The sequence below is a fragment of the Equus przewalskii genome, chromosome 1 (genome assembly GCF_037783145.1).
Source record: "Equus przewalskii isolate Varuska chromosome 1, EquPr2, whole genome shotgun sequence".
In the NCBI taxonomy this organism is placed as follows: Eukaryota; Metazoa; Chordata; class Mammalia; order Perissodactyla; family Equidae; genus Equus; species Equus przewalskii.
The window spans coordinates 6,659,944-6,684,987 of NC_091831.1; the positions used below are offsets into that span (position 1 = coordinate 6,659,944).

Sequence of the window (25,044 nt, forward strand, 5' to 3'; positions counted from 1 at the left end):
TGTGATTTGCCCAGGTGAGTCTATGCCCAAACCGGAGCTGGAGGCCAGGTCTCCATCTGCCATGCAGCCTCCCTGCCCTCCCCTGGGTTAGGGTTCGTGTTAGTGCTGGGTTTGGGGTTAGGGTTAGGGTTAGGGTTAAGACTGAGAACTGCTGGAAATTCCACAAAAATCCCTTATTTGCAGGTTGCCTTTTCAGCATTTTAACCATTGAACACGGGTAACCAATAAAGCTAAATAATTTAGGTCCTCTTTTTCTGACGCTGTCACTTGCAGGGGAGATAAAAGATGGGTTTCTCAGGAGGGGTGGCAGCTGTCCAAAGGCTACGCAAGCACATTTTGAATCTCAGTGGAAGAGCCCAATCTATCAATCAATGCGGAACAGAGGTCAGCTTCACGGGTATCAATTAGGATTTCTTTTCCACTTTCTGAAATGTGGCCTGACATTCTAATGATCTGCTTGGGTTTCCAAAGACTCTGCATTCTTGTAACCTAACTAACAACCATAAGTGCAAGTGGAAGCAGAGCAAGGGCTGAATTCCACAGTTCAAGAACAAGGCCAGAGAATTCCAGGAGTCGTAAATGAGGGCTTGTAGAACAGGAATATATTCTCTTTGCAACCGACTCTGATCCACATTGTCTCCCTCCCACCCCTGAAACCACCAGTGTCCAGGTCATCGGTGACAGTTTGTTGTCACGTTTCTACCTCGCCGTACTCCCATCTCGGGAGCATCTGGGACAACAGGTCATGTTCTTCCTGGACCACCTCTGCTGTAGCCTTTAAGGCCACTCAGTCACCTGCCACTCCTTTTCCTTCCCTGTATTCCTTGATGTCTCCTCCACCTTCCCCAGACCCTAAATCTTGGTGTGACCCTGAGCTGCATCCTCTCATCTACCTGCTTCATCTCTCAAGGTGACATCATCTCGCCCCATAGTTGAAGTACCATCTAGGGGCTGCTGAGGGCCTCTCTGATTCAGAGCATCGGTCTGAACCTTCTCCTGGGTCCCACAGCTGTCTGTGGGACCGCCTACTTGTATCTCTTCTTGGAAGGCAACTCAGACTGGCGCCTCTGATGATTTTCCCTCCAAATCTTGCCCATACTCCCTGCCCGTCCTCAGTCTGACCAATTTCGGCAATGAAACCATCTTCCACCAAGCTGCTTGGCCTCCACTCCAGGGTCACAGTTGATCCTTCTCTTTTGCCACATCCCACACTGAATGCATCGGAAGTCCTGCCAAATTTCCTTCAAAAGCAGATCATGAAAACCACCACTTTATGCCATTTCTGCTGCCACTCTGCTTGGGCCTGTGCCCCTGCCTCTGCAGCAGACTGATCTTTCTTAGCATAAACCTGATCATGTCTCTCCTCCTCCACCTGAGAACTCTCCAGAGTCTTCCCATCTCACTTAGAATACAATCCAAACCCCTGACCTTGTGAGAGGCTCCTGCCCACCTCTCGAGCCTTCTTTCCACCTCCTCTCTGTTGACTCCTCCCTGGCCCCATGAATCTCCTTTCTGTCTTTTGAACCCAGCAAGCTCTCCTTGGCTCAGGACCTGTGCTCAGGATGACCCTCTTGCCTGGAATGTTCTTACTCTGAAACTGCTGTGGTTTGTCCTCAATCATTCAGCTGCTCAGAGAGGACGTCTCCACCCACTCTGCCATTTCCTTTTTTTTTTTTAAAGATTTTATTTTTCCTTTTTCTCCCAAAGCCCCCTGGTATAGTTGTGTATTTTTTAGTTGTGGGTCCTCCTAGTTGTGGCATGTGGGATGCAGCCTCAGCATGGCTTGATGAACGGTGCCACGTCCGTGTCCAGGATTTGAACCCGTGAAACCCTGGGCCGCCAAAGTGGAGTACGCAAACTTAACCACTAGGCCACGGGGCCAGCCCCCCACTCTGCCATTTTCTATCACGTACTCTCCTGAATACTCTCCATAGCATTGATCTGCACCTGATTTTACTTACTTATGTGTTTGTTTATTCTCTCCTCCCACCTAATGTAATCACCTGGAGGGTGCTGCCTCTCTGGTTCACCCCACATACGTAGCATCGAGAATGGTGTTCAGCATGGGTGAGTGTTAAGCTGTGCTGACTGCTATGAGAGTCAGTTCAGGAGGCCCTCATCTTCCATATCCAAACTCCCTCCCCAGGTCCTCACTGCTCACATGTTCGTGTATTTCCTGCCAATCCTTTTCTGGACACTTACATATCTATATATGCACTCACATTGGACACGTACGTGATTTGTCTCTGTTTTGGGCTTCTTTTTTGTTTTTTACGTAAATGAGATCTTTCTATCCATCCCGTCCTGCAGCTCACTCTTCTCACCTGGGAATGTGCCTGGAGGGAATCTCTCCCCTTCAGCACATAGAGATCTACCCCATTTTTGGTAAAGTCGGCCCGGTCTTCTATGCTTGGGTCACTATCCAACTATCAACAGATGTCCGGGTTGTTTCTGCATCTGTGGTTCTAGAACTTCACCAGCAGTTCCCTCCCTTGGCTGATCCTGCTTTTCAGCCCTCATTTTGCCCTTCCCTTGTGGAAGCTCATTCACAGTGTGGCCCTCCCTGTCGTTCCCACTCTTCGCATGCAGACTCAAGGTAGATGACGCCTTGCTGGAATGCCAAGGATGCTATTCCTGTGCATAGAAATGGTAACACCCCCCTCCGCCGACACAGTGTTTGAAAGCAAAAAAGGGTTTTTTAAGACTACAAGGTGGCAGAGAACACAATGTATGGTAGGAAACAAGTAATTTTAAAATAATATACATCCTAGAAAACACTATATTGCTGATAATTTTGAGCTCACCTTACCCTGTGGTTTCTCCGCCAGCCTTCAGGTGTCTGTGGACTGTAAGCACACGGCTCTTTCTCTTCTTGCCCCTTGCTCCTCCCTGGAAATCCTGGTAGTGTCCTCTTGGCAACTCATTTCCTTGTGTGGAGTAAGGAGTGGGATGTATGTCACATGTCTCATCGCTGCAATTTACTAGTGCCTTTTGACTTTAGGTTCTTGAGCCTCCGTAGCTTCAGCTGGACTACCTTTCAAAGATCTGTGAGATGGTTGGTTGGGGCCTAAAAAAATCACTTTAATGGCTCAAAAGTGTGAAAAGAAAAAGTATAAAATTAATACATGCTTACTTAAATGTCTACAGAATATCACATTATGTCAAGTAATCAACCACATCTCCACTCGACTCCTGAAGCTCTATGGGGGCATTTTTATTTGTTTCCTAGGATGGGACTCACAAAGGCCTTAAGATGCCATGGATCCCATCCACGCTTTATAACATAATTATATAAGAAAATATAAAAGTGGCCAGAACAGTGAGGCCTCCCTGATGTCACTGCTGTGATGTCACTGGGCTGTGACATCACTGGTGGTCATAGATTGGTGGACTCCATCATTCTTAGGCATGAGACCTCACAGCTAACCTTTCTTCAGCTATCATAATGGTATGACTCTAAAAATGGATAATTACAGAATCCTGTTGTCTCAGTGCCGCTGTAGCCTGGTTGTCTCCTTTGTTGAGAGAGGAGGCCATTCAGGGCCCATTCCTGTGCTGGCCTCTGAGAACCTCCACATCTTGGACTTTGTGCAGAGTCGGATTCCCGAGGTTTGGGGTGGGGGCGGTGAGTGGAACGTCTCTGAGGAGCAGAGTGTGTGGCCAGCACAAAGCTCATGCTCTAAAACTGAAGAGCCTCCTCACAACACCAGCGTTTTGATCTCGCTCTGCCTGTTTGCCCCTCCCCCCTGTCATCTGGGAACTTTGAGACCCTCCAGAGTCTCTTGCCCTCCACGTCTGACACTTCTTTCTGTTACCTTTGGGGATTAGGGGACCCAATTAAGAAAATGTTCTATAGGCCTATTCCAAGCAGCGGGATGCAATTTAAGACCTTCAGGAAAGAAACAGATGCAAATAGCCATTTCGAAGGTGCTGGGCAACAATTACTGACCTGTTTTTTTAATCTGTTGTTTTGTGAACAAAGTGACTCAAAGAAAGCTGTATCCTGGCAGCTGCACAAACTCTGAATGTACTCACGCAGCGGCATCACGTTTGGTCAGAACCCCTTCCAATTTTCACTTGCCTGACCTCTCATGTGAGCGCCTTGGGGGCCACCTCTGTCCGGGCTCCACAAATGCTCTCTTTTGCTTAATTAAAGCAAAGGTTTTACAGGCTGCAGCTGCTGAGGGATGCCAACGGCTTTGGTTTCAAGGCAGCATCCTCACGTCTCTTTTCCCTCAAATGGATTTCCTGTGGCCCTTAGTCATCACGCCTGGCTGCTGGTCCAGGGAGGTTGTTTCTATGTTGTCAATATTAGGGTAGCAAAACCACTCCTGAAATAATCAGAGCCAAATATTAGAAAACATGCCATTGGGGCGGCCCTGTGGCTAAGTGGTTAAGTCCACGCACTCTGCTTCGGTGGCCCAGGGTTTCGCCGGTTCGAATCCTGGGTGCGGACATCGCACTGCTCGTCAAGCCATGCTGAGGTGGCATCCCACATGCCACAACTAGAAGGACCCACAACTAAAATATACAACTATGTACCAGGGGGCTTTGGGAGGAAAAGGAAAACTAAAATCTTTAAAAGCTGGCAAAAAAAAAAGAAAGAAAACAAGCCGAAGGCGAAGGTATGGAATTAGGAGGACATGAAACCACTTAGACTTTGAATTTACCGTTCACATTTTGAGATGCTGGGAAAAAATAAGTTGCTTCAGTTTTTAGGACAGAGTTAAGTCACTTCTCTGCTCAATCATCTCCAACATTTCCCTATTGCTTACAGCAGTGGGTCTCAAACTGGAGGGCTTTCTTAAAACTCAGATTGCTGGGCCTCATGGCGGGGCTGTCTGGTTCTTTAGGTCTGCAGGGTGGGGGAGGTGACGTGAGAGTCTGATTTTCTCTGTAGTTCCTGGGTGATGCTGTTGAAGCTGAAGCTGATGCTGTGGTCTGTGGACCCCACTTGGAGAACCGCCAGCTTATAGCATAAGGTCCACGTGCCTTAACCCGGCCCTGAACGCTCCCTGTTATCTGGCTCTAATTTGCTTTTCCAATCTGGTCTCCAACTCATAAATTCTTTACTTTAGTCAAATGGAATGCTTTCTGTTCTTTGTACTTGCCCTGTACATGCTGAATCTTGCCATTTCTCCCTCTCTCCTTTCCCTGCTTCCTCCCTTCCTTCCCTCTTCCCTTACCTCTCTTGTTCCCTTTCCCCATCTTTCTCCTTCCTTCCTTCCATTCTCCTTTCCTTCCTCCTTTCTCTCCTCCCCTCTCCTTCTTTTCTTTCCTTTCTTCCGACCTTCCTTATTTTCTTCCAATGCCCAAATCCCACCTTCAAGGATTCAAGCATCACCTTAATTCCTACCTCCGTTATCTTTGTCCTGAACAGCTAGAGACTAGCATCCCAGCAGGAATCCTGCCTCCAGCCTGGTCCCCCTCCGTCCATCCTCCACGCTGCTGGGAGAGGCATCTCCCAGATAGAAATCTGACGCCACATCTGCTCTTCTGCTTAGGCTCCTCCAGGGACTGTGTACTGGCCACAGCCAGTGTTTGCCGCCCTGGGGGTTGAGAAGTATGTGTGTGTACTCATAGGGGATGGGATGGAAGGACAGGGCTTGTAAGACCCACCCAGGGAACTTCGAAAACACATGCAAACATCATACAGCACCTCTCAGGGATTGGAGTGAATGGGTATGAGAATTGTGAAAAATTCTAAAAATAATAATACTATTCTAAAATTACAAAATAAAATAAAATCGTAAAAAGCAGTAATATTCCTCAACCCTCTTCTCCAGCTTCCGGAGTGTCAGCCACTTTCAGATCAGCTGAGTTCTGAGAGGGGACAGTGGGCATCCCTTGTGCTGTTGCCACCAGGAGGGGGACAAGACTTGAAGCAAACAAAACAGTGGAGGTGTCCTGTAGATGGGAAGGTCCGGGCTGGCTTTTTCAGGTATTTCCCACGCAGCACAAAGCGTGTCCACAGTCTGCATATGGCTCTGTTCATGCTCCTAAATCCCGCGTGCTGGATGGAGACGATCACTGAGCACCATGGACAGATGTGTGGACTGGCTGACGTGGTGGTTGTTAGTGGGGTTTTCCCTTCCAGGTCAGAGCACTGAATTTTTATCCAGTTTTGCTTATCATTCCCACTAGCCTGTTGGGCACTGGGGAGATGGGTAGCAGGACTGTCTTTCCTGACACATCATCGGTGGGCCTGAACGCTGGAAGAGCTGAGAGGGCAGAGCGCAGGAACTCGGGGAGCTGCGGCAAGTCCGGAGGCAGAGCCAGCTTCAGCCGTCTGTCCTCATGGGGCCAACGCTTTGACAGGGCACAGGTCCTTGGAAACACCACAAGAGCCTGCCCGCCATGCCAGGCTGCGCTCTGAGTAGCATAATGCCAAGAAATGGCTGTTTAAAAGAACAGAGCTGCTAATGTTCACGCTCATAAATATGAAACAGAAGGAAATTGAAGAATATAAATTTAGTGCTTATTTGAAGCCTGAAATATAAAGTTGGATAAGGGATCTTTCGGACAAGCTAGGATCTGTTTTCGATATAACATCTCAAATAGAGGGAGATGACTTTTGAGGTTGAGATTTTTGAGCTCTTTGTATTAGAATTCATAATGATTTTTCCTCTCTAAATGTTTCAGAGATAAAAGAAAATTACCTTGAGATTTAGTGTACAACTCTTGAGATTTTGACTGAAAAACATTATTCTTTAAGCTTAAACACTCATGTGCATACACACACACACACACACACACACAGTGTTTCCTGCACTTTGGTTTAGCAAAGTGGCCTATGGTGTCTACCTCTAGAGCAGTAGTTCTCAATCAGGGTGATTTTGTCCCCAGGGCTCATTTGGCAATGATTTCCGGAGACATCTTTGGTTTTTACAACTGGTGAAAGGCATCCTACTGGCATCTGGTGGGTAGAGGTAGAGATGCTTCTAAACATCCTACGATGCCCAGGACAGTCCCCACAACTGAGGAGTATCCAGCTCAAAATGTCAATAGTGTCAACCAAGGTTGACAAACCCTCCTGTAGATTGAGCTTGAGCCATTGAGGGGACAATCTCTTGATCTGTGATTTAGTGGCACACCACCTCTTTCTAAAAGTGGTGCAAGGTCCATATTTTCAAGTTTTTTTCTTTTTTCTTTTTTTGCTGAGGAAGATTTGCCCTGAGCTAATATTTGTTGCCAATCTTCCTCTTTTTGCTTGAGAAAGATTCACCCTGAGCTAACATCAGTGCCACTCTTCCTCGATTTTGTATATGAGCTGCTGCCACTGCCTAGTTACCAACAAGTGGTGTAGGTCCACGCCTGGGATCTGAACCTGCAAATCCCTGGCTGCCGAAGCAGAGGGCACAGAACTTAACCACCAGGCCACGGGGCCAGGCCCCCATATTTTCAAGTTTTAAGCAGTCCATTACACCTTTTATTTCAAGACTTTGGGCTCACCCCTTGAGATCATTAGAGGTAGCATGGGATACTGCTTGCATCTCTTGATTACATCATTTTTATGATGTTTAGAAAATAGGAAAGAAATGTAATCACATGAAGAAGATAAAGAGAACCAAACTGGAAGACACACATCTCCCCATTCATTTCCATGGTTATGTGATTATATTCATACCTCCTTCTCCCTCATACAGATCGAGGGGCTTTGTCTCACTTTTAACTGGAAATGAAAATGGAATCTGGAGGTAGCAGCCACCCTCACTGTTCTACGGGGTCCCAGCAGATCCTTTCACAGCGAACACTGATGTTTTCAGCAGGTTGCAAATGGGCACGCCCATTTGTGTGACACACTTTCCTCGCAGGCTTCATAAGTGTCCTTAGGTTTCATCTGAATCATGGAAACGGAAAAATGAAATCAGAAGAGATGGATCAGGAAGCAGAGCAGTGCATGCAACTGCACATTTCGATCAAAAGTGTGGAAGCTCCCGAGGAGGTGGGAGCGGGGAAGCAGCAGTCCTAGTCTTTAAAAGTGCCCTTAGCACACACTCAGCATAGACTTATGGAATTGGCCAGGTTCTTAGTTGCAGACCACAATGTCCTCTGCTGCTGGTTCGAGGGACTGTTTAAAGGACATCCCTAGAGGGGCCCTGGGAGCAGGCTCCAGGCTGCCTCCAGGACCAAGTTCCCAAGCCACTGCAGGATGACCTGGCAGAGGAGCTGCTGCTGATGCCAGGAATATGCTGTCCCTACCACAGCCAGGAAGCTGCCTCGTCCCCATGTCCCTTCACCGGAGCCCACTATCTCTGCTACAACCAGAAGTTGGCACCACAGCTGCCAACCTCAGAATCACACCCCTTCTGTGACTGGGATGCTGCCACTGTGCGCCAGTAAGAGGACCCCATGAGATTCCTTCTACAGCCGCTTTCTGAACCAAAGTGCTCCAGGGGCACACCTGGTTGGCGGCCTCTGAGTCACATGTCTGCATCCTCACAGCAAAGTATGCTGGGAAATGGAGTTCTTTGTTTTTGTTTTAAAATTATGCACTATAAGTGAGGAATTTTGAAAATACGGGGAAGGCGTTCATCATGTTTTATGCAGCCACATGTGGTAGCTAGGCACGAGTCCACATTTAACACTGGCAAATATGAGCTGCCATTCAATTTAGACTCTGGCCATGAGTGTCATGCCTGTGAAGAGGATGACCCACCTGTGAAAAGGTGGGAGGCAAAGGTCTGCTCCCTTAGAAGGGAGAAGAGAGGAAACATGGCCGACATGATGAGGGAGCATCTGCAGAAGGCCCCAGCGCTGTCTTCAGGGCTGCGCGGTGCAGCCAGAAGGTGTCATGGCAACGGGCCAGCATGGACTTCCACACCGCTGGGCAGCTAGCCCCCCTGGCCATCCCCTCTCAAGGATGTGCTCCTAGGAAGAGGGTCACTTGGGCTGTCTGCTCTCCCGTGGTGCACACCTGCTGCTCGAATAAACTCTGAGCCTGGAATTCTCACCACAGTGGGGCTTTTTCTTTCTAATTCACTGGAGTTCTTCAGAACAAAAGGCCCAGCATGAATATTCCTGTTAGTCCCATTTTGTCAAAGGGCCTAAGTGAGGCAGAGGAGGGAGAAAGCTCGTCTAGCTATGGTTCTAGCTAAACAAACAGCAGAAGACGTGGCGCGTATCCCCAGGGCTCGCAGTCTGCAATGCAGCTCATGCAAGCGGTGGTGTCTCAGCCAGGCTGTGAGTGAGCTCTCTGTGGACACCTGTGGTTTTGCCTTGTTAGTGTAAATTAATGCCTCCTGTAACAACTGTGAATGTCAGTCATAGCTGTTGGAAAAATAGGGATGAGAACGTGGGACAAAACTGACCGTGTGCCTAGTGCTTCTGGGTGGGGCAGAGGGAGGGTAGAAACCTGTCCTGAATACACACGGACGTGCACACACACACATAGACACACGCACACTTCTTGTTTATGCTGTGGAGAAGTAGACGGTATGCATCTTGTCTTAGTGGTCTTTTTCTTTTTTTCTCACTGTGGTGAGAGAAACCAACTCAAACTAGCTTTTGGAAAATTAGATTTATTAGAAAAGAAACAGATTTCATAGGATCCAAAGAGGAGTTGAAAATTCAGGTCTCAGGAACAGAGAGCCAGGCATGCTGGCCCCACCCCCCCAGCCCCCGCAGTAAGAATTCAGGTGTAGCTGGGTTTCCCTCAGGCGCTCACCATTACCACACCTCCATCCCATTCTTCTCACCTGGTAGCTTTCAGATCAGATTCTGGATGCTGGCCAGCAAATGGGTCAATTTCCACCAGTCAGGTGTCTCCCCCTAGAAAACCCGCCATGACCCAAGAGAGGCACAGGAGATCATTTCCAGGTAGAATCCTGAGCGCAGGAACCAGGCACTGGGTTTGTGGCCTATCGGCTTCATATAAGCGATTTACAATTGTGAACAAACTGTTTAACCACTCAGCTTCCCCAGCTGTAGAAAGGAGCTAAGAAGACCCTACCCGGTGGGGTCATCCTGAGGACCGCTGGAGGGGGATGCATGGAAGATGTCTGCAGCTACACCTTCCATATGAGAGCTCGGTGAGAATCGGCTGTTTTTTCCCGTTACCTCACCAACATATATTTACATGTGAAATATTTTGTAATAAAACGATGGTAGGTTTCAATACGAGATCGCTCCTGAAAAACTGTTGTTTTCTCTTTTCTCTAGCTATGAGTAATATACACGCTAAACTTTTTATAAGTTTCAAGCAGTCTTTTATTTGAACAGAGTTCAGTGAAATTTGTTTAGTGTGAAACTGCATCACGAAATATAGATTTGTGAAACCCTTTCGGAATCAATCTCGCTGAAACACTGTGTGCAACTGGTTGATAAGTCTGACCTTGTGGCCCTGCCTCCTTAGAGAAAAGGATACGGGTGTGCTGCTGCTGCCTGAGCAGCTGGCACTAAACACCTGCTCGTAAGAGCAGAACTGACTTTTTTTTTTAACTTTTAACTGAGGTGTATTATCTATACACAAAAATGCACATATCATAAGCATACAGTTCCAGGAATTTTCACAAAATGAACACACCTATGTAATCAGGACCCAGATCAAGACATAGAACGTGCCCGGCCTCCCTAAAGCTCCCCGTCTCCTTCCTGACTCTCCTGGGATCGACACACTGACCAGTTGGCTGGCCAGTTGGAACTTGCATTCGTGAACCTTGCAGTATGTACTTTTCATGTCTGGCCTCCTTCACACCTTGTGTTTGTCAGATTCATCCATATTGTTGCATGTTGTCGTGGTTCACTTATTCTCACAGCTGAGTAGAATTTCTTTGTGCAAATATATGATTTCTTTGTCCATTCTGTTGTTGCTGGACATTTGAATAGTTTCCAGTTTGGGGCTAAGAACAGAGCTGCCATAAAAATTCTTATGCCTGTCTTTGGGTAAGTGTATGTAAGCATTTCTGTTGAGCATCTGGCCGGGAGTGAATTGGTGGGTCATGGGGCATGCCAAACAGTTTTGCAAGGCGATTTTTCTGCTGCACTCTACCAGCAGCTCTGTGTGAGATTCAAGGGCTCCAGCTCCATACCCTCACCAACACGTGGCATTTTCTTACTGTTTCACTTTAGCCATTCTGACGAGAGTCTAGCAGTTCTCATAGCGGTTTTAATTAGGTCTTCCCTGATGATTAATGAAGTTGAGCATGTTTCCCTTTGTTGATTAGCCATTAGAATATTCTCGCTTATAAAAAGCCTGTTGAAGTCCTTTGCCCATCTTCAATTGGGTTGTTTGTCTTTTTCTTACTGATTTGTAGGAATTCTTTCTAGACCCTAGATATGACTTCTTCGTTGGATATGTGTATTATAAATACCTTTTCTCACTCTGTGGATTGTATTTTCCCTCCCTTAATGGTGTCTTTTCATGAATAGTTCTTAATTTAGTAGGATCCAATTTATTAGTGTTTCATGCATTATGAATAATGCAATTATTTTGTTTGTGACATTTTTTGCCTACTCTAAGGTCATAAAGATGTTATTGTCTAAGTTTTCTTCTAAAAGCTTTACTTATTTTCTCCTTTCACATTAAGATCCTATCCATCTGGAAGTGATTATTGTGTATGGTGTGAGATAGGAGTCCTACAAATATCCATTTGACCCAGTTCCTTTTATTGAAAGACCATTCTTTTCCCTGCCACATTTCTGTATCACATTTGTCACAAATCAGGTGATGGTCTGTTTCTGGACTCTATTCATTTCAAGTGGTTAGTTTGCCCATCCTTCATTAGGATCACACTGTCTTAATTTTTGTAACTTTAGGGTCGGTCTTGGTGTCTGGTAGTGTAAGTCCCCCAGCTTTGTCTTTCAAGATTGCCTGGAATTTCCATTTGAGTTTTAGAATCAGGTTAAGTTCCACAAAAAATATGGAATTTTGCTGGAATATTGATGGGATTGTGATGAATTTATAGGTCAATTTGAGGAGAGCTGACATCTCTACAAAATATGGTCTTCTACTCCATGAACATGATTTATCTCTCCATTTATTCCTATCTACTCTATTTCAATAATATTTAAAAGTTTTTAGCCCAGAGGTCTTGTACAGCTTTTGTTAGATTTCTTCCTAGGAGGTTTTTTTAATGTTATTATAAATAAGATAATTAAAATTCTTTTGTTTTCTATTTGTTTGTTGCCAGAAAATAGAAATACTAGTAAATTTTGTATCCTACTCTCTTACACCCAAATACCTTGCTAGTTTCACTTATTAATTCTAACAGTTTATGGATTCTTGTGAGTTTTCTCTCTATATAATCATGTTATCTCTGAATAATTAGTTTTATTCCTCCTTTATATTGCTTCTGCATTTTATTTCTTTTTCTTGTCTTATTTTATTGAGTGGGACCTTCAGTACCATGGTGGATAAAGTGGTGTAGAAGGCACGTCTATCTCATTCCTGATCGTCAGAGGGAAAGCTTTTAATAATTTACCATCAAGAATAAAATTTGCTCTAGATTTTTTTATACCACTTGTCACATTATTTTTACATCTTTCAAGATGTTCGTGTTATTTTTCTCTTTTTTCTCCTGTTAATGTGGAATATTACATAGATTGATTTGTTAAATGTTAAACTACCCTTGCATTCCTGCAATAAACCTTATTTGATCTTGATGCATCATTCTTTTTACATATCACTGACTTTGATTTGCTAATATTTTGTTTAAGATTCTTGCATTTATGTTCAAGAGAGAGTTTGGTCTCTAATTTTCCTGTCTGGTAATATCCTTTTCAGGTTGTCATAATTTGTATTTCTCTCTTTATAGTGAGGTTAAACATATTTTCATATGTTTAAGGGCCAGTTCTAATTTTTTTCTTGTGAACTACCCATTTGTGTCCTTAGTTCATTTTTCTCTTTGGTTGTTTTTCCTTCTCTTATTGATTGTAGAGGCTATTTATGCATTAAGGAAATTAATCTTTTGTCTAACATGTGAGTGTTCAATATCTTTCTGCCAGTTTGTCATTTATCTTTTGATTTTGTTTATGGTATTTTTTTTGTTCACTATGCAGAACATTCTAATTTTTTATGTAGTCAAGTTTTCAGTTTTTCATGACTTCTGGATTTGGGGTGTTCTCACTCAGGTTATTAAAATATTTCCCTTTTCCTCCTTCTAGGGATTCATTTCTTACTGTAAGTCTTTGATTACTAGAATTTGTTTTGGAACAAGGAACATAATGCATTTTTGCTAAACCAACATGAACTACAATAAACTCAGGCCTATAAAACTAAAAAGTAAATTCTCCCAGAGCAGCACCAAGCCTGTTTTCTTCAAGGTCCTATCCTCATGTACTCTACTTGTCTGAGGTAGAATTTGAACAAATCTCTCAAAATGACAACCACCATTTTTAAGAGTGAAAAAGACAAAGTTTAAATATTTTTCTTCTGCTTACGAGATTTCTTCTAAGTGCTCCTTGAGCAGACATTATGTTGGGTAACAGAGCTATGGGCTCTCTTAGGAATTGTTTTGGGGGTGGTCTCCCTGAGACTTCTCAGAGGCTCGAAGGGGGAGCAGGAATCTGCTCAGTGGACAGGGGTTCATGGAAGAGACGACCAAGACAGGGGAAAACAGGACTATGGAAGGCCCTGGTGTGCTCTGGGGTGGGCAAAAAATGTAGTGTGAATACAGTGCTATGGAGTTATTTCTGGAGCTAAGGCTACTGAGAACAGAGGCCAGATCCGCGGCTCCTCAGGAGCCGTCTGAGGTTGTCCTGCCCACCATCTCCAGCCAGGTCTTCCTCTGAGGGGCACAGGTTCCAGGTGCTGGCTCTCCAGCCAGAGGTGCACAGGCCTGACCACTTACACTCACCCCGCCTGCTTGGTGCCCCTTTGCTTTGGCAGCCAGAGGTGTGAGGTCTTGAGGTTATTTATGCCCTCCTAACGCTCCCACCCCTACTCCATCCCCACCCCCTCATGGATGTTCCTTTCAAGCATTGAATGGTGGGTGGAGGGTCAATCCTGGGCATCAGGTCCTGCCCTCCCAGTTCCCCCTGCTTCATCCCTCCCAGGAGGCAGGGGCTGTGCCTCTCCTTTTAAGCTGGGATGAGAAACGGATGCTTCATTTGCGTAGTTTGAATGGAATGCTAATGAAGGGAGGCGAGAGTGTATTCATTATTCATGTGCCGCCTCCTACCTCGGCCTCCTTCCAGGGCTCTGGGACTCCCGTAGGCTTACCTGTGACTGAGCAACAGGTGACTGCCCCGCCCGACTGACTGCACAGAGGCTCTGCAGCAGGAGCAGCCCTCCAGCCCAGCTGCCCGGGTTCCCCACTACTGCTGGTGCTGAGTGACTGGGGCCACAGGGCTCCGGGCCAGCCCTCCTGAGAGAGCGAGTGACCCTGGTGAGTCTCACCCGCCCGTTGGCTTGCACTGAGGTTGTGGGAGTGAAAACCGATTCCTGTCTTTGAAAAGTGATTGCTCACCTTCCGTTCTAAAGGAAATCTCTGTGTCTCCAGAAGGACGTTGTGGGTCAGTAGCTGGGTGCATTGCGCTCACTGACTGCATCTTCTAATTACCTTTGCATTTCTAATCCTGACCTCTGTAAAAGGGACTGGCACCAAACCCAACACGTATTTCCCTGGCCACCTCCTGCACGGAGCACATCTATTTTAATGTAAGTAAATCAAGCCGTGGGCTAAGGTTGGGTTTGTGCAAAGGGAAGGGTGGAAATGCTGTCTGTGGAGATGCCGCAGGGGAACGCATTGGGAAAATGTGTTCCTGGGATCTTGATAAAGATTCTGTTATGACTCGAATAGTTTTCCTTTATTTTCTCTTTTTTTCTTTTAAATGAGATCACATTAGTTTGAAAGACTGTGAGAGAAATGGGAAGTGTGAAAAGAGCACAGCTGTACCCAGTGTAATGAAACATTAAGGATACTTAGGGACCTCCCCAAAGAATACAGACGTGAGACAGGAATGCGGATTCGCTTCTCAGAGGAACTTCTCTTAGGAACTGGGGCATTCCTGTTTGGTTTCTTATTTCTTTTCAGTAAAATACCTTCGGCGAAACTGTAAGAAACAGTACCCTTGAGAATGATTTTACAACAGTTCCAAAAGCTTTTTCCAGGATTTCCAGTAGATAAATCTCAGGAATATCAGTGCGTTATTCCAAAGTTTTCAGAAATTTAGTAAGAATCCTATATAGTCTCTAAATTTTCCTAATTAAGTTTTAAAGTAACTCCTTTTATTACTTAAAAATCGTTGAGCATTACATTATAGTCCTGTGAAATGGAATTGTGCTAACTGGGTAATAATATATTAACTTCTAGGGGTCCATTTAAATGCATCTGATTCCTGCAGTTTAAAGAACAAGCTGGCCTGGTGGGAAGGTAACAGGGGAGAGTAAGGCCATGTATCAAGTTCACCATGAGCTGGCGCTCTCGAAATTTCACATAACTCTCCGCTGATTGACACCAACCTTAATGAAGTCCCTGCCCTCAGGAGTTTCTGAGTCTGCAGGCATAAAGTGTGCCGTGCAGGGGAATTCAAGACGAGAGAGAGAATAAAGCAGGAGAAGATGATTAGTGCCGAGCTGGGTGTGGAGTGTACACCAGTGCTTGTGGAGAGCTTTCGCTTTATTTAATTTTTAAAGAGAGATTTCCTTTAGATGTATGCTGTTGCCTCTGGTTCACAAGGATTACAATGAATCATTTAGAACAGCCACCATGCAATGTACTGGGTCACCAGCTAAAAAGAAGCATTGCTTTTCTGCGCCCCCTCCCCCCCCTTTTTTTTTTAAGCTTGAAGGTGATACATATCTGCTTTCTCGGTGGTCCAGAAATACTTCAGGAGTTTTGGGGCCCCTTCTGAACTTGGTTTTCTCATAACAAGGGTTGATTTTAGTGGGGACGATCACAAGGTTGTCTGTTGTGATGATGTTTTGGTTGGCAAGGCATTTGTAACACTCAGAGCCGTTAGCCTAGGTCGGCCACAGACACCCAACAGGTTGGGGGGAGAGATCAGACTCCACTCCTCCAATTAACTCCCCTCCCCTCTTATTTTCCCAAGAAATACCCTTCTCTTTGCTCACCCTGCCCTCTGCGTCTAACTTGTATTTTCACGCCTCTTTCCAAAACTTCCAAGGCGCATACTAGGTTCCACCTGGTCTGTGGTCTGGGTCTAACCTGTGTGATGATCGTCTGTGGGTGGTTTGCATCAGGCTGTGGAATCCTCAAAGGAAGGAGCAGAGTCTCAGCCCCTTCTACACAGAGCCTGGCCCTGGTTGGGCTAAGTGGGCTTCCCAGGTTATGAGGATCAGAGACCCAGGCAAGTTCTACCACATGAAGACAGTTGATTGTAGGGATTTGTGTTGTAATAAAGGAGGCAGGGATCTCGCTGGACCCCAGGAAGAGCTGCTTTTTTTGTATCAAATGCAGTGCTAGGAACTGGTTCTCTTCTTACCCGAGAGCCCTAGGAGTTCACAGACTTGTTCCTCCCATGGCCACCCTTTGGCTTCTGCTCCCTCACAGCTGTTTCTCCTACACCACCACCCCCAAGCTGGGAATTAAAAGAGGTATCCTTGATCTCCTCTAAACAGCTCCCAGACTATTTTTCCCTCCCTTTTTGCAAAGGCTGGCTGGAGTGAAGCTCCTGCCCGCTGACTTTGCCATGCATCCCTCTCCCCAGTTGCTAGCACCACTCACATCCTGGTCACACCCTCCAACTCAGCACCAACTCCAGCCTTCCTCCTGCCAGCCTGGCCTTTTGGTTCCTTAACCTCTTGTCTTTATCCTTCAGCCCTCCCATGCTCTCTCCTCCAACTTTCTCAGCAGATGAGCTTGCCTCATATAGCATTGAGAAATAGACACTGTGAGTTGCAAAATCTCTTGTCTGCCTTACTCAAACCCTCCAACTATGCCTCTGTCCTTCTCCATCTTTTCCCTCTTTCCACGGTGGGCAGAAGTCTAAGATTCCTGCCCGCTAGTATACCTGTCCTGTGTAACCCCCTTAAGTGTGGGCCAAGACCGGGAATGGGATGGGATACCACTCCCATGATTAGGAGACTGACCAGTTGAATTTGAGTTAATCAAAAGGAAGATTATCTGGATGGCCCCAACCCAATCAGGTGAGCCCTTAAAAGGGTCAGGCCCTTCCTGAGGTCAGAGACATTCCAATGTGAGGGAGATTCTTTGTGCTGACTTTGAAGATGAAGGGGCCATGACGTGACAGTGGCCCTTAGATGCTGAGAGCAACCCCGGGCCAATAGCCAGCAAAGAAACAGAGATCTCAGTCCTACAACTGCAAGGAACCAAATCCTTTCTCTTCTAATCTGAATGAGCATGGAAGAGCACCTCAGACTCCTAATGAAAGCACAGCCCCGACTGACAGCTTGACTTCAGTCCCAGGAGACCTTGATCAGAGAGCCTAGTTGAGATCTGCCCAACTTCCCACCTAAAGAACTGTGAGATAATAAACCGGTGTGGTTTTAAGGGCTAAGTTTGCTAACAGCAACAGAAAACTACGACGTTCTCTCTGTGGCGGTGGAGATTTGCCCATCTTTGGTTTATGCCCTAAGCCCCCATTTGCTTCTGTTCCCACCCCTTCTGCTGTCTCAAGAGTGTCTCTCCTGTTATCTCTCTACAATATCTCCTATAATACCACTCGTCTCTGCTTCCTGGACTGTTTACATCAGCATAGTAACTGGTCCCACTTAAAAACTATCTTCCTTGACCATGCATCTCTCCCAAGAGACCACTCCAGTCCTCTGCTTCCCTTTAGGCAAACTTGTCAAACATGCACACCATATGCTCATCTCCAGTGCCCTCTCCACCTGCTGCCATCTGCGTTTTGCTCTGATCAAGGTCAACAGTGGCAGCACCTCTCTGTCCTGATATTCCTTGACTTCCTAGCAGCATAGGTCAGCCGAGCCTCCGTCTTCTTTTGGCTCAAGGACATCATTTTCTCCTGGTTGGTTTCCTCACTTCACTGGCCATGTCTTCTGGGTCAACCTTTACCCATCCCGGCCCTTACTCTCTCTTCTCTACCCTCTCCCATACGTCCTGATGGATGTAAATATGTATCTCCTTATGCCAAGACTCCCAGATATCTCTCTCTTCTCCAGGCTCTCCTCGAGCTGCACATTCTTGCAGCCAGTTGCGCACTCAATGCCACCGATGGCTGGGTAATGCGCATCTCAGTCTGGACATGTGTAAATGAAATGTCCCACCTCCCATGCAGTCCCCAGTCTTCCTGCCTCAGTAGGAAATCTAGAGGTCATTTTTAATTCCTTCCCTTGCTGACTTCATTGCATGTGCTCCATCAGCAAGTCCTGAATGCCCTGCCTCCTAAGTGTATTCCCTAACTGGTCTCTCTGCCTCCACTTTTGTCCCTCTCTGGCCCATTCTCCACCCATCAGCAAAAGGGCTTTTCTGGAAATGTCAACCCCTGTGGTCATCTACACTGCTGCCCCTTGCTCACCAGCTCTAGTCTCTGTCCTCTTTCAGATCCTCGGTCTCACCATGGTCCTTCTTGCTGCAAGGTGGCTGCCCAGGCCATTGCCTCCTGTTGGAATGCCTTCACCCTGTCTTTGCTGGCTGCTTCCTCCTTGCCTTTCAGCTGGCTCCTCAGAGAGGCTAGCCCTGTCTACTTGTCCAGCAGTGCTGTCCCAGCGTCTTTTATTCAGTCCCTTGTGTTTCCATCATCGAAATTTCTGTAACTTGAAAGTAATTCCTTATATTTTTGCCTGTTCTTTTTTTTTTTTGTCTTCTGAAAGGCAAGGATTCAGTCCAGTCTCTTCACTCTTCTATCTCCAGCACTTAGCACGATGCCTGACACGTAGGGGCCCTCAATTAATATTAGTTGAGTTAGAAAAATAATGAACAACACGAGTTGTTGGCTTGCTATCTTTCAAGCACGGATATTCCATTTGATCCGCTCAGTAACCCCACCGCGTAGTTATTATGATCATGAATATTTAAAAGGTAAAGAAACCAAACCGGAATGAAGTGAAATCATCTAACCGAGGTCATCCTTGTACGAATGCCGGAGTTGGGCTTTGAAGGCAGGCATTCTGACTCGGGGGCCTGCCTTTCAGTCACACACCTGGCTGGGTGATTAGTCTGCTCACAAGACTATTGAGGGGAATTAGTAACTAATGACTGTAGACTAGCTTGAAAATACAGAGAGCTGCAAAGAGGGAAATGGTTTTCAATGTGGATGTAGAATGGTGAGGGAGATACGGAGGGGGCGATCCTTATTTTAACCAGCATCTCCTTAGTGGCTGGTAACATCGCAGCAGGTGCATTTGCTTGCACGGTGCAGCGTAGTGTCTGGGAGGCTATATTTGCTCAGTTTCAAAACAGCAGGAGGAGGCTGCTGGGACTGGCTTCAGGAACTTTGAGAGAGGAATGTGGCCACAGGGCCACATCAAAGGCTGCCTGCCAGGACTGTGCTGCCTCTCTGGAACAAGGATGCGCGCACGAGGATGGCTTCTTTCTCATCCCTTTGTTTTCTGTTTCCAATTTGTCCAAACGACAAGGAGCTTTGAAGTGCCTTAAGTCAGCCCAGTGTGGGCCAGGACCACTAAGTGGGGAGAAGTGTTCTGTTTTCCTGGAAACATGCCAATTTCCCAGATGCTAATAAGAAAGCAGAGCTTGGGGTTCCTAAAGTGCCTTGTTTTTAGGGAAAGCGACAGCAAATTCATTGATGTATGAGTTTGAAAGTCTTATATATATATGTGTATATATATGTGTGTGTGTGTATATATATATGTGTATATAATAGACCTCGGGTCTGGAGTCTCATTCCTACACTTATGGTTGAGTCAACACAAAGACGTCTTCGTTTTAGCATTTGATCAGGTGGCTTGGGGCGGGTGGGGGTGAGTGAAGGGCACTTAGTAGTCATGCCACACACCAGTGGGAGACAGAGAAAAGCAGAACAAAGCCAGTCTGCATGGCGGAGTGGACATGGGACAAGGCTGGCCACTCCTACATGAGATGGAGGAGGTTGCTATGGTTTCATCAGCAAACTTGTCCAGGCTGCGAGAGGCAGGCCCTTTCTTTCCTCTTGAAGACAAGTGCTCAGAGTGTATGCAGAAGTCCTTCCAAGCAAAGTTGAGGGTGAGGGGTGGTTGGTAGTATATGCCTGGATTTGATGGCTTTCTCTGTAAGTGACCCTCCTGCCATTGGGCCCTACCTGTCCATCGCCTCTTTGCTTAGCATGAAGTCACTTGGCTTGGGGTCAGGAGTGTGGGCTCTGTTTATTTCCAGCTCTGCCACTTCCTGGCTGTGGGACCTTGATAAAGTCACTTATACCCGTGGAATGGCAGGAATAACTCCATACCTATCTCATCGAGGGCCTTGGAGACCATATACGATGACGTTTTCAATGCCCTTAGCCTAGCCCTGACCCTTGGAGACTGCTTGCTTCAAGTGGTGGCCATCAGGTGTCATTATTATTTTTCTCATTTCTTTCCCTTGTTTGCTTCTAATATGCTCTGAAACCGTGGGAAAGTCACTTTTGGGACCACAGTTTCCTTTTCTGCTAAGCAAGGGGGGAAGGGTACATCAATAAATACTGCTGGTGTGCCAACAGTGAGCCAGGCATTGATGGGTTCCCTGGACACAAAACCCCATGGGCCTCAGTGTCCCTGCTGCTGGGGCAAGCCTGCACCCCTCTGAGAGTCAGGTTCTTTGTTCACTGAGGGGTTTTAGTTTTGACTGTTGGCTTGTGTTTGGCCTGAAGGGAGAAGGATGGCACCTATGGGGGGCCTTTGTCCCTGCTGCTGTCTCAGTGAGGGCCGCCCTTGCTGCCTCTCAGGCCTTGGCCTTCAGGATCCAGGTCCAGTCACCCCCTGAGGACCCCCTTCCTATGCTCACCCAAATCTGGTGGGATTTTCAACCTTGTTATTCACAGGGATGTTTACAAAGGCCGAAGGATACCGAAATGCTCAGTTTGTAAAGGAAAGTCACTCCAACTCTTTGGTGAGGCACTTCCAGATTTCTTCTGAGCGTGTAGGTCTGCAGAGCCTGGCGGTTTAGAGCCCCTGCCCCCACAGCCCCTGGAACAGACAGCTGTCTGTCTAAACCAGACCTGTCTGTTGAGAACCAGAGCAAGTTTGCCCCCCCGGAGACATTTTATAATGTCTGGAGACAGTTTTGGTTGTCACAACTGCAATGGAAGGGGTGCTACTGGCATCTATTGGGTAGGGGCCAGGGATGCTGCTAAACATCCTACGATGCACAGGACGGCCCCACTGCAGACAGTGCTCTGGCCCAGAGGTCAACAGTGCTCAGGCTGAGAAAGCTTGTTCGAAGCTCTGCTGCTCTGGCCTTCTACTCATCTGGCTCCTGTGCTGGGCTATGAGTCACTTAAGGTAGGGACTGCCTCTGGCTGGTCCTTATTGAGTGTCCATTTAATGAAGGAATGATGAGTATGCATCTTAGCAATTTAGCTGCTGCAGCTTACTTCTCTGGTCTCAGGACCAAATAGTTTCACTGGAGGCAAATGAATAAGAGTTGATGCAGGACACCCTGGGCTGTGTGCCTTCTGTTTGGAGCTCACAGCTGCCTCAGCAGTGCAGCCCGGCAGGCTGCTTCTCAGCACAGCCACCTCTCCCATAGCCATCAATGTGGAGTGGGCATGGTGCCACATGCTGGCCTACACATTTTTATAGGAATGACTTCATTTAATTATCACAAGAGCCTCTAAGGAAGTGACTCTGATGATCCCCTGTTGCAGATGGAGAGACGGGCTCAGAGGCCAGAGATCTTCTTACCCACCATCACATATCTAGTGGGCCTGGGAGCCTTGCATTTGGCCATTTGTGGCTCCTGGTGGAACCCTGGTAAAAGCAAGGCAGGACTCCACTAGCGCTGCCCTGGATCCATTTCACTGTGCATTTGGGTTGAAAGCTCAGGCCTCTGGTGCCATTCTGTCACATGGTGGATGATGGATGTTGGGGCATGGGGCAGGTGTGCTGTGGGCCAGGGTCCCCTGTGTTTGGACACACTCAGCTGTGTTCCTGGCTGACCTGTCTCCCCTAAGTGCACAGCAGTGCTTGGACAGGGCCAGCAGTGTGCTGGTCAGTCTTCAACAACAAACAGCTTGGAGAGGAGGTTGGAGGAGGGGAGTTGCCCTGAGCTGTAGTATGTGCTGCTTTCTGTGGTGTAAATACTCCCACCATGGCTGGTTTCAGGCTATCAATGTGATACCACTGAACGAACACAGAGTAGGGAAGAGATGCACACGCTTGTCTCTCACAAGCCCATGTGAGCTGGTTCTAGCATGCCACTGCAATTGGCCATGAGGAGTGAGCTAAATCAGATACCCTACTCCCTGGGAATCTCAGTTTCTGCAAAGTATGAAAAAGCAGGCTTGCACTGGCAGATGGAGTAATGTGCATTTGCTAAATTATAAGGGGGAGACATGACTAATGGTTTACTTCCCGGGTTGCAGAGCTGTGGCAGGCTCTCCTTCCTGGATATTACTGACCCTCAGATGGGTATAGGGCTCTTGGTGGCAGGCCACAGGAGTATGGGTTGTAATCATGCAACTGATGCCCCTTAAAATTGATGGTGACTTCTGAATCTGAAATAGTCCCTGTCCCCGGAGAAGAGGCAGGAATCACTAACTGAGCCTCTGCAGGTTGCTTCGTGCCCATTTGATGGGTGGGGCAATCTGCATATCAGCAAGGTTACTTGGGCTCCCCAGGGTGGCACAGGTAGTTAATGGAGCCAGAATTTCCACCTGGTGTGTCTGAGACTGTTCTGTCTCATGCAGAGACTGAAGGGATTCTGTTCAGAACCATGTCTCCCATCGCTCCAACCCTGGGTCAGCCCTTTGGTCTTGCTGGAAGAACACAAGGAGCATCCGAGCATCTGTTAAAGATGTCCATCTTGGGCAGCAGCCGTGCCTTGGGGTTTTGCTTTCACCAGCCTGGGGGAGGTGGGACAAGGCAGATCCTTTTGTGTCAAGGAAGCTGCAGCTGCTGGCCTGAGCATACAGACAGGGAGAACAAGGACCTCTTTCCCCCTGCTCCACGGGTCCCCCTGGGCTGGCTTGGGACAACACTGGCAGGAGGACACTGAGCCTGCAGCTTCCCCTGGGCAGCCTGTCCTGCTCAGGCAGAGGGGAGAGAAGCCAGCCAGCTCCTCGGCTGGGGGGCAGCCCCTCTGGCTCCACAGCTGCCAGGAGTTGATGCTTCATGCCAGGCCCCGGCTCTCTCATTACTGTTGTTTAATTGCAGGGACCTTCCTGGTCACAGCTTTTACCCTCCTAATTCAGCTCTCAGTGGGGGGGTTCTTTCTCACTTAACTTCCAAATTTACACCTCTCGTCTCTCCCTGGCACTCCTATCTGCAGTTGTTGATGGGTGCTTAGCAGATCCCCAGGGGGGCTTCGGGAGGGGGGCTGGTTCCCCTCTGTATCAGGCGTGCATCTCTGCCTGCTGTTCGCCCAGCCTCTGACTCTGCCCTTGGCCCTTCTCAGAATGCAGGCATGGTTTCTCTAAGAGTCCCCTTGTTTAATTTGCAGCTGCAGTTCCAGGAGGTGACATTTGTCAGTCACATCCAAGCCTCATTGCAGTGCGGATGTTCCGTGGCTCCCGGCGGCACAGGGAGTGAACACTTGCTTCTATTTTTTTTTTTTCATCAGGACCACCAAAATTTCACAGTCCCGCAACCTGATCCTGAGAGCAAATTTTAATGAATTCAGCAGAAACTTGTGTAGCAGTGATAAAATGTAATTGCCTACAATTTCACACCCACACTCGCCTCTGTTCGGCTGCAGAATTCCAGAGAGCTCGCTCCTCGCCCGTTTTGCAATTTCATCACCATGGAATCACCCGCTCCTGAGGTATTCAGGCCTCACAGACGCTTGAATGAAATGTGTGGTGAATTCTCATCGTGATGCCATGAGCAGAAGCAGGCAGCGCTGCCATTAAGATTAATTAGGGGGTGAGGCCCACACTTTGGACCCGGCAGCAGGCTATGAATTATATTCTTAGTGCATTTTTCAAAGACTCTTTCTTCCAGAACATCTCCTGATTTTTTTTCCCGGCCATTCTGAAACCGTTGACTACACATGTTGACTCAATTTTTTGTCTACTCTGAACACCTCTTTGAGATCAGCCAGGGTAAAAACCAGCACATTCTTCTAGCATCTTAAATAATCTGCAGGCATTTAGTTTACTCCAGTGGCTTCAGGGACATACTTTCTACATGGCCTCTGTAGGACCACTAGATACCGTCCCAGAAAATCATATTGCTTTTCTGTTTGTAAGATCTCTGAGCTAAGAATGTCTTTTTACGTTCTTAAGTGATTGAAAAAAAAATCTTTTGTGACATGAAAATTATGTGAAATTCACCTTTCAGTGTCCATAAATGAAGTCTTGGTGGCACACAGCCAGGCCCATTCATTGTCCTATTGTCCATGGCTGCTTTTGTGCTGCACAGGCAGAGTTGAACAGTGCAACAGAGATCATACAGCCTGCAAAGACTACGATATTCACTCCCCAGACCTTTGCAGAAAACATTTGCTAATCCCTGGTATGGAAGAGCAGGTGCCTCAGTGGGGACGGCTTTGGTCCCACCAAAGCTGAGCTGGTGTCTCTCCTTCAGTGAGGAGCTGTGTTTTTGCTGATGTCCACGAGGTCACTCTGGTTTGACGCCCTCCAGTGGCACTGAAGGCCGATATGACTCAGGGCCTTACAGGACAACAAGGTTTCATCCCAGAGGGAGGGCCACGTGACATTGTCCTTTAAGACAAAGTCAAGGGGCCTCCAACCATGCACTGAGCGCGCTGGTGGCTTATTATTTGCCATTTATCACCATGCCTTGAATGTTCACCAAAGTGAAAAATAGTTTGCCAATGAAGTAAAGTGGAAAATTAGTTTCAGTTTTCCTCCTGCTGCAGGTAAACACAGAAATTAAAAATGAAGGCTTTAATCACTGGTGTGTTTTCATCTTAGGCTGAGTCTTACCCACTTAAAAATTGGGGGGGCCCTTGCTTATTTTATTCATGAGGTAATTCTCGCAGGCCAATGAGAACTGTCCAGTGAGAAGGGGAGAATTCTTTTCTGTGTGTGTGGCTTTGCTCAAAAAACAAACTTAAGACCGTT

The 25,044-nt window shown here is 47.0% G+C and overlaps 1 protein-coding gene across 5 annotated transcripts in view; it reads left to right on the plus strand.

Annotated features, from left to right (window-relative positions):
- C1H10orf90 (chromosome 1 C10orf90 homolog) overlaps positions 1-25,044 on the plus strand; it is a 212,552-nt gene that overhangs the window by 70,345 nt on the left and 117,163 nt on the right. The window contains exon 1 of one of the 5 annotated variants that reach the window (XM_070567648.1): positions 14,185-14,599. The exons of 3 other annotated variants lie outside the window; for them this stretch is intronic. The gene's annotated coding sequence lies outside the window, so the exon portion shown is untranslated. Of the gene's footprint in view, positions 1-14,184; positions 14,600-25,044 lie in introns of those variants that run through there. One more of the 5 variants, XM_070567595.1, reaches the window with a different exon arrangement.